Source organism: Gorilla gorilla, chromosome 4 (assembly GCF_029281585.2).
Source record: "Gorilla gorilla gorilla isolate KB3781 chromosome 4, NHGRI_mGorGor1-v2.1_pri, whole genome shotgun sequence".
Classification (NCBI taxonomy): domain Eukaryota; kingdom Metazoa; phylum Chordata; class Mammalia; order Primates; family Hominidae; genus Gorilla; species Gorilla gorilla.
In genome coordinates this window covers 1,301,447-1,315,770 of record NC_073228.2, presented here as the reverse complement: position 1 = coordinate 1,315,770, position 14,324 = coordinate 1,301,447, and positions in this window count along the sequence as shown.

Here is a 14,324-nt window from a genome sequence, read left to right as displayed (position 1 = left end):
GATATTTCCATGTTCATACAGATAGAGGGGCTGATATTTCCATGTTCATACAGATAGCGGTGCTTATATTTCCATGTTTATACAGGTAGAGGTGTAGATATTTCCATGTTTATACAGATAGCGGTGTAGATATTTCCATGTTTATACAGATAGCGGTGTAGATATCTCCATCTTAACACAGATGGCAGTGTAGATATTTATATGTTCATACAGATGGCCGTGCAGATATTTCCATGTTCATACAGATGGCGGTGTAGATATTTCCTTGTTCATACAGATAGCGGTGTAGTTATTTCCATGTGCAAAGAGATAGCTATGTAGATATTTCCATATATATGCAGATAGCTGTGTAGATATTTCCATTTTCATGCAGATAGCGGTTTAGATATTTCCATGTTCAAACAGATAGCGGTGTAGATATTTCCATGTTCATACAGATAGCGGTGTAGTTATTTCCATGTTTATACAGATAGCGGTGAAGATGTATGCATGTTTACACAGATAGCGGTGAAGATATTTCCATGTTCAAACAGATAGCGGTGTAGATATTTCCATGTTCATACAGATAGCGGTGTAGCTATTTCCATGTTCATACAGATAGCGGTGTACATATTTCCATGTTCATCCAGATGGCTGTGTGGACATATCCATGTTCATACAGATGGCGGTGGAGATAATTCCATGTTCATACAGATAGCGGTGTAGATATTTCCATGTTCATACAGATAGTGGTGTAGATATTTCCATGTTCATACAGATAGAGGGGTTGATATTTCCATGTTCATACAGATAGTGGTGCTGATATTTCCATGTTTATACAGGTAGCGGTGTAGATATTTCCATGTTCATACAGATAGCGGTGTAGATATTTCCATGTTTATATAGATAGCTTTGAAGATGTATGCATGTTTACACACATAGCGGTTTAGATATTTCCATGTTCAAACAGATAGCGGTGTAGATATTTCCATGTTCATACAGATAGCGGTGCTGATATTTCCATGTTTATACGGGTAGCGGTGGGGATATTTCCATGTTTATACAGATAGCGGTGTAGATATTTCCATTTTTATACAGATAGCGGTGTAGATATTTCCAATTTTATACAGATAGCGGTGTAGATAACTCCATCTTAGTACAGATGTCGGTGTAGATATTTCCATGTTCATCCAGATGGCTGTGTAGACATATCCATGTTCATACAGATGGCGGTGAAGATACTTCCATGTTCATACAGATAGCGGTGTAGATATTTCCATGTTCATACAGATAGTGGTGTAGTTATTTCCATGTGTAAAGAGATAGCGGTGTAGATATTTCCGTGTTCATACAGATAGTGCTGTAGATATTTCCATGTACATACAGAATGCGGTGCAGCTATTTCCATGTTCATACAGATAGCGGTGTAGATATTTCCATGTTCATACAGATAGTGGTGTAGATATTTCCATGTTCATACAGATAGAGGGGCTGATATTTCCATGTTCATACAGATAGCGGTGCTTATATTTCCATGTTTATACAGGTAGAGGTGTAGATATTTCCATGTTTATACAGATAGCGGTGTAGATATTTCCATGTTTATACAGATAGCGGTGTAGATATCTCCATCTTAACACAGATGGCAGTGTAGATATTTATATGTTCATACAGATGGCCGTGCAGATATTTCCATGTTCATACAGATGGCGGTGTAGATATTTCCTTGTTCATACAGATAGCGGTGTAGTTATTTCCATGTGCAAAGAGATAGCTATGTAGATATTTCCATATATATGCAGATAGCTGTGTAGATATTTCCATTTTCATGCAGATAGCGGTTTAGATATTTCCATGTTCAAACAGGTAGCGGTGTAGATATTTCCATGTTCATACAGATAGCGGTGTAGTTATTTCCATGTTTATACAGATAGCGGTGAAGATGTATGCATGTTTACACAGAAATCGGTGTAGATATTTCCATGTTCATACAGATAGCGGTGTAGATATTTCCATGTTCATCCAGATGGTTGTGTAGATATATCCGTGTTCATACAGATGGCGGTGAAGATATTTCCATGTTCATACAGATAGCGGTGTAGATATTTCCATGTTCATACATATAGCGGTGCTGATATTTCCATGTTTATACAGGTAGCGGTGTAGATATTTCCATGTTTATACAGATAGCGGTGTAGGTATTTCCATGTTTATACAGATAGCGGTATAGATATTTCCATGTTTATACAGATAACGGTGTAGATATCTCCTTCTTAATACAGATGGCGGTGTAGATATTTATATGTTCATACAGATGGAGGTGCAGATATTTCCATGTTCATACAGATGGCGCTGTAGATATTTCCATGTTTATAGTGATAGCTTTGTAGTTATTTCCATGTGTAAAGAGATAGCTGTGTAGATATTTCCATGTATATGCAGATAGCTGTGTAGATATTTACTTTATCATGCTGAGAGCGGTGTAGATATTTCCAAGTTCAAACTGATAGCGGTGTAGATATTTCCATGTTCATACAGATAGTGGTGTAGCTATTTCCATGTTCATACAGATAGCGGTGTAGATATTTCCATCTTGGTACAGATAGCGGTGTAGATATTTCCATTTACATACAGATAGCGGTGCTGATATTTCCATGTTTATACAGGTAGCGGTGTGGATATTTCCATGTTCATACAGATAGCGGTGTAGATATTTCCATTTTTATACAGATAGCGGTGTAGATATTTCCAAGTTTATACAGATAGCGGTGTAGATATCTCCATTTTAATACAGTTGGCGGTGTAGATATTTATATGTTCATCCAGATGGCTGTGCAGATATATCCATGTTCATACAGATGGCGGTGAAGATATTTCCATGCTCATACAGATAGCAGTGTAGATATTTCCATGTTCATACAGATAGTGGTGTAGATATTTCCATGTTCATACAGATAGAGGGGCTGATATTTCTATGTTCATACAGATAGCGGTGCTGATATTTCCATGTTTATACAGGTAGCGGTGTAGATATTTCCATGTTTATAAAGATAGCGGTGTAGATATTTCCATGTTTATGCAGATAGCGATGTAGATATTAACATGTTCATACAGATAGCGGTTTAGCTATTTCCATGTTCATACAGATAGCGGTGTAGATATTTCCATGTTCATACAGATAGCGGTGTAGATATTTATATGTTCATGCAAATGGCCGTCCAGATATTTCCATGTTCATACAGATGCCGGTGTAGATATTTCCATGTTCATACAGATAGCGGTGTAGTTATTTACATGTGTAAAGAGATAGCTGTGTAGATATTTCCATGTATATGCAGATAGCTGTGTAGATATTTCCATTTTCATGCAGATAGCGGTTTAGATATTTCCATGTTCAAACAGATAGCGGTGTAGATATTTCCATGTTCATACAGATAGCGGTGTAGTTATTTCCATGTTTATACAGATAGCGATGATGATGTATGCATGTTTACACAGATAGCGGTGAAGATATTTCCATGTTCATAGAGATAGCGATGTAGATATTAACATGTTCGTACAGATAGCGGTTTAGCTATTTCCATGTTCATACAGATAGCGGTGTAGATATTTCCATGTTCATCCAGATGGCTGTGTAGACATATCCATGTTCATACAGGTGGCGGTGAAGATAATTCCATGTTCATACAGATAGCGGTGTAGATATTTCCATGTTCATACAGATAGTGGTGTAGATATTTCCATGTTCGTACAGATAGCGGTGTAGATATTTCCATGTTCATACAGATAGCGGTGCTTATATTTCCATGTTTATACAGGTAGCGGTGTGGATATTTCCATGTTTATAAAGATAGCGGTGTAGATATTTCCATGTTTATACAGATAACGGTGTAGATATTTCCAAGTTTATACAGATAGCGGTGTAGATATCTCCATCTTAATACAGATGGCGGTGTAGATATTTATATGTTCATACAGATGGCGGAGCAGATATTTCCAATTTCATGCAGATAGCGGTTTAGATATTTCCATGTTCAAACAGATAGCGGTGTAGATATTTCCATGTTTATACAGATAGCGGTGTAGTTATTTCCATGTTTATACAGATAGCGGTGAAGATGTATGCATGTTTACACAGATAGCGGTGTAGATATTTCCATGTTCATACAGATAGCGGTGTAGATATTTCCATGTTCATCTACATGGTTGTGTAGATATATCCATGTTCATACAGATGGCGGTGAAGATATTTCCATGTTCATACAGATCGCGGTGTACATATTTCCATGTTCATACAGATAGTGGTGTTGATATTTCCATGTTCATACAGATAGTGGTGTAGCTATATCCATGTTCATACAGATAGCGGTGTAGATATTTCTATGTTCTTCCAGATGGCTGTGTAGACATATCCATGTTTACACAGATAGCGGTGTAGATATTTCCATGTTCATACAGATCGCGGTGTAGGTATTTCCATCTTCATCCAGATGGCTGTGTAGGCATATCCATGTTCATACATATGGCGGTGAACATATTTCCATGTTCATACAGATAGCGTTGTAGATATTTCCATGTTCATACAGATAGCGGTGTAGATATTTCCATGTTCATACTGATAGCGGTGCTGATATTTCCATGTTTATACAGGTAGCGGTGTAGATATTTCCATGTTTATACAGATAGCGGTGTAGATATTTCCATGTTTATACAGATAGCGGTGGAGATATTTCCATGTTTATACAGATAGCGGTGTAGATATCTCCTTCTTAATACAGATGGCGGTGTAGATATTTATATGTTCATACAGTTGGCGGTGCAGATATTTCCATGTTCATACAGATGGCGGTGTAGATATTTCCATGTTTATAGAGATAGCGGTGTAGTTATTTCCATGTGTAAAGTGATAGCTGTGTAGATATTTCCATATATATGCAGATAGCTGTGTAGATATTTCCATTTTCATGCAGACAGCGGTGTAGATATTTCCATGTTCATACAGATAGCGGTGTAGATATTTCCATGTTCATTCAGATAGCGGTGTAGATATTTCCATGTTCATACAGATAGCGGTGTAGATATTTCCATGTTCATACAGATAGCGGTGTAGATATTTCCATGTTCATACAGATAGCGGTGCTGATTTTCCATGTTTATACAGGTAGCGGTGTAGATATTTCCATGTTTATACAGATAGCGGTGTAGATATCTAAATCTTTATACTGATGGCGGTGTAGATATTTATATGTTCATACAGATGGCGGTGCAGATATTTCCATGTTCATACAGATGGCGGTGTAGATATTTCTATGTTCACACAGATAGCGGTGTAGTTATTTCCATGTGTAAAGAGATAGCTGTGTAGTTATTTCCATGTATATGCAGATAGCAGTGTAGGTATTTCCATTTTCATGCAGATAGCGGTGTAGATATTTCCATGTTCAAACAGAGAGCGGTGTAGATATTTCCATGTTCATACAGATAGCGGTGTAGATATTTCCATGTTCATACAGATAGCTGTGTAGATTTTTCCATGTTCATCCAGATAGTGGTGTAGATATTTCCATGCTCATACAGATAGCGGTGTAGCTATTTCCATGTTCATCCAGATGGCTGTGTAGACATATCCATGTTCATACAGATGGCGGTGAAGATATTTCCATGTTCATACAGATAGCGGTGTAGAAATTTCCATGTTCATATAGATGGCTGTGTAGATATATCCATGTTCATACAGATGGCGAAGATATTTCCATGTTCATACAGATAGCGGTGTAGATATTTCAATGTTCATACTGATAGCGGTGCTGATATTTCCATGTTTATACAGGTAGCGGTGTAGATATTTCCGTGTTTATACAGATAGCGGTGTAGATATTTCCATGTTTATACAGATAGCAGTGTAGATATTTCCATGTTTATACAGATAGCGGTGTAGATATCTCCTTCTTAAAACAGATGGCGGTGTAAATATTCATATGTTCATACAGATGGCGGTGCAGATATTTCCATGTTCGTACAGATGGCGGTGTAGATATTTCCATGTTCATACAGATAGCGGTGTAGTTATTTCCATGTGTAAAGATATAGCTGTGTAGATATTTCCATGTATATGCAGATAGCAGTGTAGATATTTCCATTTTCATGCAGATAGCGGTGTAGATATTTCCATGTTCAAACAGATAGCGGTTTAGATATATCCATGTTCATACAGATAGCGGTGTAGATATTTCCATGTTCATACAGATTGCGGTGTAGATATTTCCATGTTCGTACAGATAGCAGTGAAGATGCATGCATGTTTACACAGATAGCGGTGTAGATATTTCCATGTTCATCCAGATGGCTGTGTAGATATATCCATGTTCATACAGATAGCGGTGTAGATATTTCCATGTTCATACAGATAGCGGTGTAGCTATTTCCATGTTCTTACAGATAGTGGTGTAGATATTTCCATGTTTATACAGATAGCGGTGAAGATGTATGCATGTTTACACAGATAGCGGTGTAGATATTTCCAGGTTCATACATATAGCAGTGTAGATATTTCCATGTTCATCCAGATGGCTGTGTAGGTATATCCATGTTCATACAGATAGCTGTGTAGATATTTCCATGTTCATACAGATAGTGGTGTAGATATTTCCATGCTCATACAGATAGCGGTGTAGCTATTTCCATGTTCATACAGATAGCGGTGTAGATATTTCCATGTTCATGGAGATAGCGGTTTAGATATTTCCATGTTCATACAGATAGCGGTGCTGATATTTCCAACTTTATACAGATAGCGGTGAAGATATCTCCATCTTAATACAGATGGCGGTGTAGATATTTATATGTTCATACAGATGGCGGTGCAGTTATTTCCATATTCATACAGATGGCGGTGTAGATATTTCCATGTTTATAGAGATAGCGGTGTAGTTATTTCCATGTATATAGAGATAGCTTTGTAGATATTTCCATGTATGAGCTGATAGCTGTGTAGATATATCTATTTTCATGCAGATAACGGTTTAGATATTTCCATGTTCAAACAGATAGCGGTGTAGATATTTCCATGTTCATACAGATAGCGGTGTAGATATTTCCATGTTTATACAGATAGCGGTGAAGATGTAAGCATGTTTACACAGATAGCGGTGTAGATATTTTCATGTTCATACAGAACGCGGTGTAGATATTTCCATGTTCATCCAGATGGCTGTGTAGACATATCCATGTTAATACAGAAGGCGGTGAAGATATTTCCATGTTCACACAGATAGCGGTGTAGTTATTTCCATGTTCATTCAGATAGCGGTGTAGATATTTCCATGTTCTTCCAGATGGCTCTGTAGATATATCCATGTTCATACAGATTGCGGTGAAGATATTTCCATCTTCATATAGATAGCGGTGTAGATATTTCCATGTTCATACAGATAGCGGTGTAGATATTTCCATGATCATACAGATAGCGGTGTAGCTATATCCATGTTCATAAAGATAGCGGTGTAGATATTTCCATGTTCATCCAGATGGCTGTGTAGATATATCCATGTTCATACAGATGGCGGTGAAGATATTTCCATGTTCATACAGATAGCGGTGTAGAGATTTCCATGTTCATACAGATAGCGGTGCAGATATTTCCATGTTCATACAGATAGCGGTGTAGCTATTTCCATGTTCATACAGATAGCGGTGTAGATATTTCCATGTTCATACAGATAGCGGTGTAGATATTTCCATGTTTATACAGATAGCGGTGTAGATATTTCCATGTTTATACAGATAGCGGTGTAGATATTTCCATGTTTATACAGATAGCGGTGTAGATATCTCCATCTTAATACAGATGGCGGTGTAGATATTTATATGTTCATACTGATGGCGGTGCAGATATTCCCATGTTCATGCAGATAGCGGTGTAGTTATTTCCATGTGTAAAGAGATATCTGTGTGGATATTTCCATGTATATGCAGATAGCAGTGTAGATATTTCCATTTTCATGCAGATAGCATTGTAGATATTCCCTTGTTCAAACAGATAGAGGTGTAGATATTTCCATGTTCGTACAGATTGCGGTGTAGATATTTCCATGTTCATACAGATAGCTGTGTAGATATTTCCATGTTCATACAGATAGTGGTGTAGATATTTCCATGCTCATACAGATAGCGGTGTAGCTATTTCCATGTTCATCCAGATGGCTGTGTAGACATATCCGTGTTCATACAGATTGCGGTGAAGATATTTCCATGTTCATACAGATTGCGGTATAGATATTTCCATGTTTATATAAATGGCTGTGTAGATATATCCATGTTCATACAGATGGCGAAGATATTTCCATGCTAATACAGATAGCGGTGTAGATATTTCCAAGTTCATACAGATAGCGGTGTAGATATTTCCATGTTCATACTGATAGCGGTGCTAATATTTCCATGTTTATACAGGTAGTGGTGTAGATATTTCCATGTTTATACAGATAGCGGTGTAGATATTTCCATGTTTATACTGATAGCGGTGTATATATTTCCATGTTCATACAGATGGCGGTGTAGATATCTCCTTCTTAATACAGATGGCGGTGTAAATATTTATATGTTCATACAGATGGCGGTGAAGATATTTCCATGTTCATACAGATGGCGGTGTAGATATTTCCATGTTCATACAGATAGCGGTGTAGTTATTTCCATGTGTAAAGAGATAGCTGTGTAGATATTTCCATGTATATGCAGATAGCAGTGTAGATATTTCCATTTTCATGCAGATAGCGGTGTAGATATTTCCATGTTCAAACAGATAGCGGTGTAGATATATCCATGTTCATACAGATAGCGGTGTAGATATTTCCATGTTCATACAGATAGCGGTGTAGATGTTTCCATGTTCGTACAGATAGCAGTGAAGATGTATGCATGTTTACACAGATAGCGGTGTAGATATTTCCATGTTCATCCAGATGGCTGTGTAGATATATCCATGTTCATACAGATAGCGGTGTAGATATTTCCATGTTCATACAGATAGCGGTGTAGCTATTTCCATGTTCATACAGATAGCGGTGTAGATATTTCCATGTTTATACAGATAGCTGTGAAGATGTATGCATGTTTACACAGATAGCGGTGTAGATATTTCCAGGTTCATACATATAGCGGTGTAGATATTTCCATGTTCATCCAGATGGCTGTGTAGATATATCCATGTTCATACAGATAACTGTGTAGATATTTCCATGTTCATACAGATATTGGTGTTTATATTTCCATGCTCATACAGATAGCGGTGTAGCTATTTCCATGTTCATACAGATAGCGGTGTAGATATTTCCATGTTCATGGAGATAGCGGTTTAGATATTTCCAAGTTTATACAGATAGCGGTGTAGATATCTCCATTTTAATACAGTTGGCGGTGTAGATATTTATATGTTCATCCAGATGGCTGTGTAGATATATCCATGTTCATACAGATGGCGGTGAAGATATTTCCATGCTCATACAGATAGCAGTGTAGATATTTCCATGTTCATACAGATAGTGGTGTAGATATTTCCATGTTCATACAGATAGAGGGGCTGATATTTCCATGTTCATACAGATAGCGGTGCTGATATTTCCATGTTTATACAGGTAGCGGTGTAGATATTTCCATGTTTATAAAGATAGCGGTGTAGATATTTCCATGTTTATACAGATAGCGGTGTAGATATTTCCATGTTTATACAGATGGCGGTGTAGATATTTATATGTTCATACAAATGGCCGTCCAGATATTTCCACGTTCATACAGATGCCGGTGTAGATATTTCCATGTTCATACAGATAGCGGTGTAGTTATTTCCATGTGTAAAGAGATAGCTGTGTAGATATTTCCATGTATATGCAGATAGCTGTGTAGATATTTCCATTTTCATGCAGATAGCGGTTTAGATATTTCCATGTTCAAACAGATAGCGGTGTAGTTATTTCCATGTTTATACAGATAGCGATGATGATGTATGCATGTTTACACAGATAGCGGTGAAGATATTTCCATTTTCATACAGATAGCGGTGTAGATATTAACATGTTCATACAGATAGAGGTTTAGCTGTTTCCATGTTCATACAGATAGCGGTGTAGATATTTCCATGTTCATCCAGATGGCTGTGTAGACATATCCATGTTCATACAGATGGCGGTGAGGATAATTCCATGTTCATACAGATAGCGGTGTAGATATTTCCATGTTCATACAGATAGTGGTGTAGATATTTCCATGTTCATACAGATAGAGGGGCTGATATTTCCATGTTCATACAGATAGCGGTGCTGATATTTCCATGTTTATACAGGTAGCGGTGTAGATATTTCCATGTTCATACAGATAGCGGTGTAGATATTTCCATGTTTATACAGGTAGCGGTGTAGATATCTCCATCTTAATGCTGATGGTGGTGTAGGTATTTATATGTTCATACAGATGGCCGTGCAGATATTTCCATGTTCATACAGATGGCGGTGTAGATATTTCCATGTTTATAGAGATAGTGGTGTAGTTATTTCCATGTGTAAAGAGATAGCTTTGTAGATATTTCCATGTATATGCAGATAGCTGTGTAGATATATCCATTTTCATGCAGATAGTGGTGTAGATATTTCCATGTTCAAACAGATAGCGGTGTAGATATTTCCATGTTCATGCAGATAGTGGTGTAGATATTTCCATGTTTATACAGATAGCGGTGAAGATGTTTGCATGTTTACACAGATAGCGGTGTAGATATTTCCATGTTCATACAGATAGCGGTGTAGATATTTCCATGTTCATCCAGATGGCTGTGTAGATATATCCATGTTCATCCAGATGGCGGTGAAGATATTTCCATGTTCGTACAGATAGCGGTGTAGATATTTCCATGTTCATACAGATATTGGTGTAGATATTTCCATGTTCATACAGATAGCGGTGTAGATATTTCCATGTTCATGCAGATAGCGGTGTTGATATTTCCATGTTCATCCAGATGGCTGTGTAGATATACCCATGTTCATACAGATGGCGGTGAAGATACTTCCATGTTCATACAGATAGCGGTGTAGCTATTTCCATGTTCATACAGATAGCGGTGTACATATTTCCGTGTTCATCCAGATGGCTGTGTGGACATATCCATGTTCATACAGATGGCGGTGGAGATAATTCCATGTTCATACAGATAGCGGTGTAGATATTTCCATGTTCATACAGATAGTGGTGTAGATATTTCCATGTTCATACAGATAGAGGGGTTGATATTTCCATGTTCATACAGATAGTGGTGCTGATATTTCCATGTTTATACAGGTAGCGGTGTAGATATTTCCATGTTCATACAGATAGCGGTGTAGATATTTCCATGTTTATATAGATAGCTTTGAAGATGTATGCATGTTTACACTGATAGCGGTTTAGATAATTCCATGTTCAAACAGTTAGCGGTGTAGATATTTCCATGTTCATACAGATAGCGGTGCTGATATTTCCATGTTTATACAGGTAGCGGTGTGGATATTTCCATGTTTATACAGATAGCGGTGTAGATATTTCCATTTTTATACAGATAGCGGTGTAGATATTTCCAATTTTATACAGATAGCGGTGTAGATAACTCCATCTTAGTACAGATGTCGGTGTAGATATTTCCATGTTCATCCAGATGGCTGTGTAGACATATCCATGTTCATACAGATGGCGGTGAAGATACTTCCATGTTCATACAGATAGCGGTGTAGATATTTCCATGTTCATACAGATAGTGGTGTAGTTATTTCCATGTGTAAAGAGATAGCGGTGTAGATATTTCCGTGTTCATACAGATAGTGCTGTAGATATTTCCATGTTCATACAGAATGCGGTGTAGCTATTTCCATGTTCATACAGATAGCGGTGTAGATATTTCCATGTTCATACAGATAGTGGTGTAGATATTTCAATGTTCATACAGATAGAGGGGCTGATATTTCCATGTTCATACAGATAGCGGTGCTTATATTTCCATGTTTATACAGGTAGAGGTGTAGATATTTCCATGTTTATACAGCTAGCGGTGTAGATATTTCCATGTTTATACAGATAGCGGTGTAGATATCTCCATCTTAACACAGATGGCAGTGTAGATATTTATATGTTCATACAGATGGCCGTGCAGATATTTCCATGTTCATACAGATGGCGGTGTAGATATTTCCTTGTTCATACAGATAGCGGTGTAGTTATTTCCATGTGCAAAGAGATAGCTATGTAGATATTTCCATATATATGCAGATAGCTGTGTAGATATTTCCATTTTCATGCAGATAGCGGTTTAGATATTTCCATGTTCAAACAGATAGCGGTGTAGATATTTCCATGTTCATACAGATAGCGGTGTAGTTATTTCCATGTTTATACAGATAGCGGTGAAGATGTATGCATGTTTACACAGATAGCGGTGAAGATATTTCCATGTTCAAACAGATAGCGGTGTAGATATTTCCATGTTCATACAGATAGCGGTGTAGCTATTTCCATGTTCATACAGATAGCGGTGTACATATTTCCATGTTCATCCAGATGGCTGTGTGGACATATCCATGTTCATACAGATGGCGGTGGAGATAATTCCATGTTCATACAGATAGCGGTGTAGATATTTCCATGTTCATACAGATAGTGGTGTAGATATTTCCATGTTCATACAGATAGAGGGGTTGATATTTCCATGTTCATACAGATAGTGGTGCTGATATTTCCATGTTTATACAGGTAGCGGTGTAGATATTTCCATGTTCATACAGATAGCGGTGTAGATATTTCCATGTTTATATAGATAGCTTTGAAGATGTAAGCATGTTTACACACATAGCGGTTTAGATATTTCCATGTTCAAACAGATAGCGGTGTAGATATTTCCATGTTCATACAGATAGCGGTGCTGATATTTCCATGTTTATACAGGTAGCGGTGTGGATATTTCCATGTTTATACAGATAGCGGTGTAGATATTTCCATTTTTATACAGATAGCGGTGTAGATATTTCCAATTTTATACAGATAGCGGTGTAGATAACTCCATCTTAGTACAGATGTCGGTGTAGATATTTCCATGTTCATCCAGATGGCTGTGTAGACATATCCATGTTCATACAGATGGCGGTGAAGATACTTCCATGTTCATACAGATAGCGGTGTAGATATTTCCATGTTCATACAGATAGTGGTGTAGTTATTTCCATGTGTAAAGAGATAGCGGTGTAGATATTTCCGTGTTCATACAGATAGTGCTGTAGATATTTCCATGTACATACAGAATGCGGTGCAGCTATTTCCATGTTCATACAGATAGCGGTGTAGATATTTCCATGTTCATACAGATAGTGGTGTAGATATTTCCATGTTCATACAGATAGAGGGGCTGATATTTCCTTGTTCATACAGATAGCGGTGCTTATATTTCCATGTTTATACAGGTAGAGGTGTAGATATTTCCATGTTTATACAGATAGCGGTGTAGATATTTCCATGTTTATACAGATAGCGGTGTAGATATCTCCATCTTAACACAGATGGCAGTGTAGATATTTATATGTTCATACAGATGGCCGTGCAGATATTTCCATGTTCATACAGATGGCGGTGTAGATATTTCCTTGTTCATACAGATAGCGGTGTAGTTATTTCCATGTGCAAAGAGATAGCTATGTAGATATTTCCATATATATGCAGATAGCTGTGTAGATATTTCCATTTTCATGCAGATAGCGGTTTAGATATTTCCATGTTCAAACAGATAGCGGTGTAGATATTTCCATGTTCATACAGATAGCGGTGTAGTTATTTCCATGTTTATACAGATAGCGGTGAAGATGTATGCATGTTTACACAGATAGCGGTGAAGATATTTCCATGTTCATACAGATAGCGGTGTATCTATTTCCATGTTCATACAGATAGAGGTGTAGATTTTTCCATGTTCGTACAGATAGCGGTGTAGTTATTTCCATGTTCATACAGATAGCGGTGCTGATATTTCCATGTTTATACAGATAGCGGTGTAGATATTTCCAGGTTTATACAGATAGCGGTGAAGATGTATGCATGTTTACACAGATAACGGTGTAGATATTTCCGTGTTCATCCAGATGGCTGTGTAGATATATCCATGTTCATAGAGATAGCGGTGTAGATATTTCCATGTTCATACAGATAGTGGTGTAGATATTTCCATGTTCATACAGATAGCGGTGTAGCTATTTCCATGATCATACAGATAGCGGTGTAGGTATTTCCATGTTCGTACAGATAGCCGTGTAGATATTTCCACGTTCATACAGATAGCG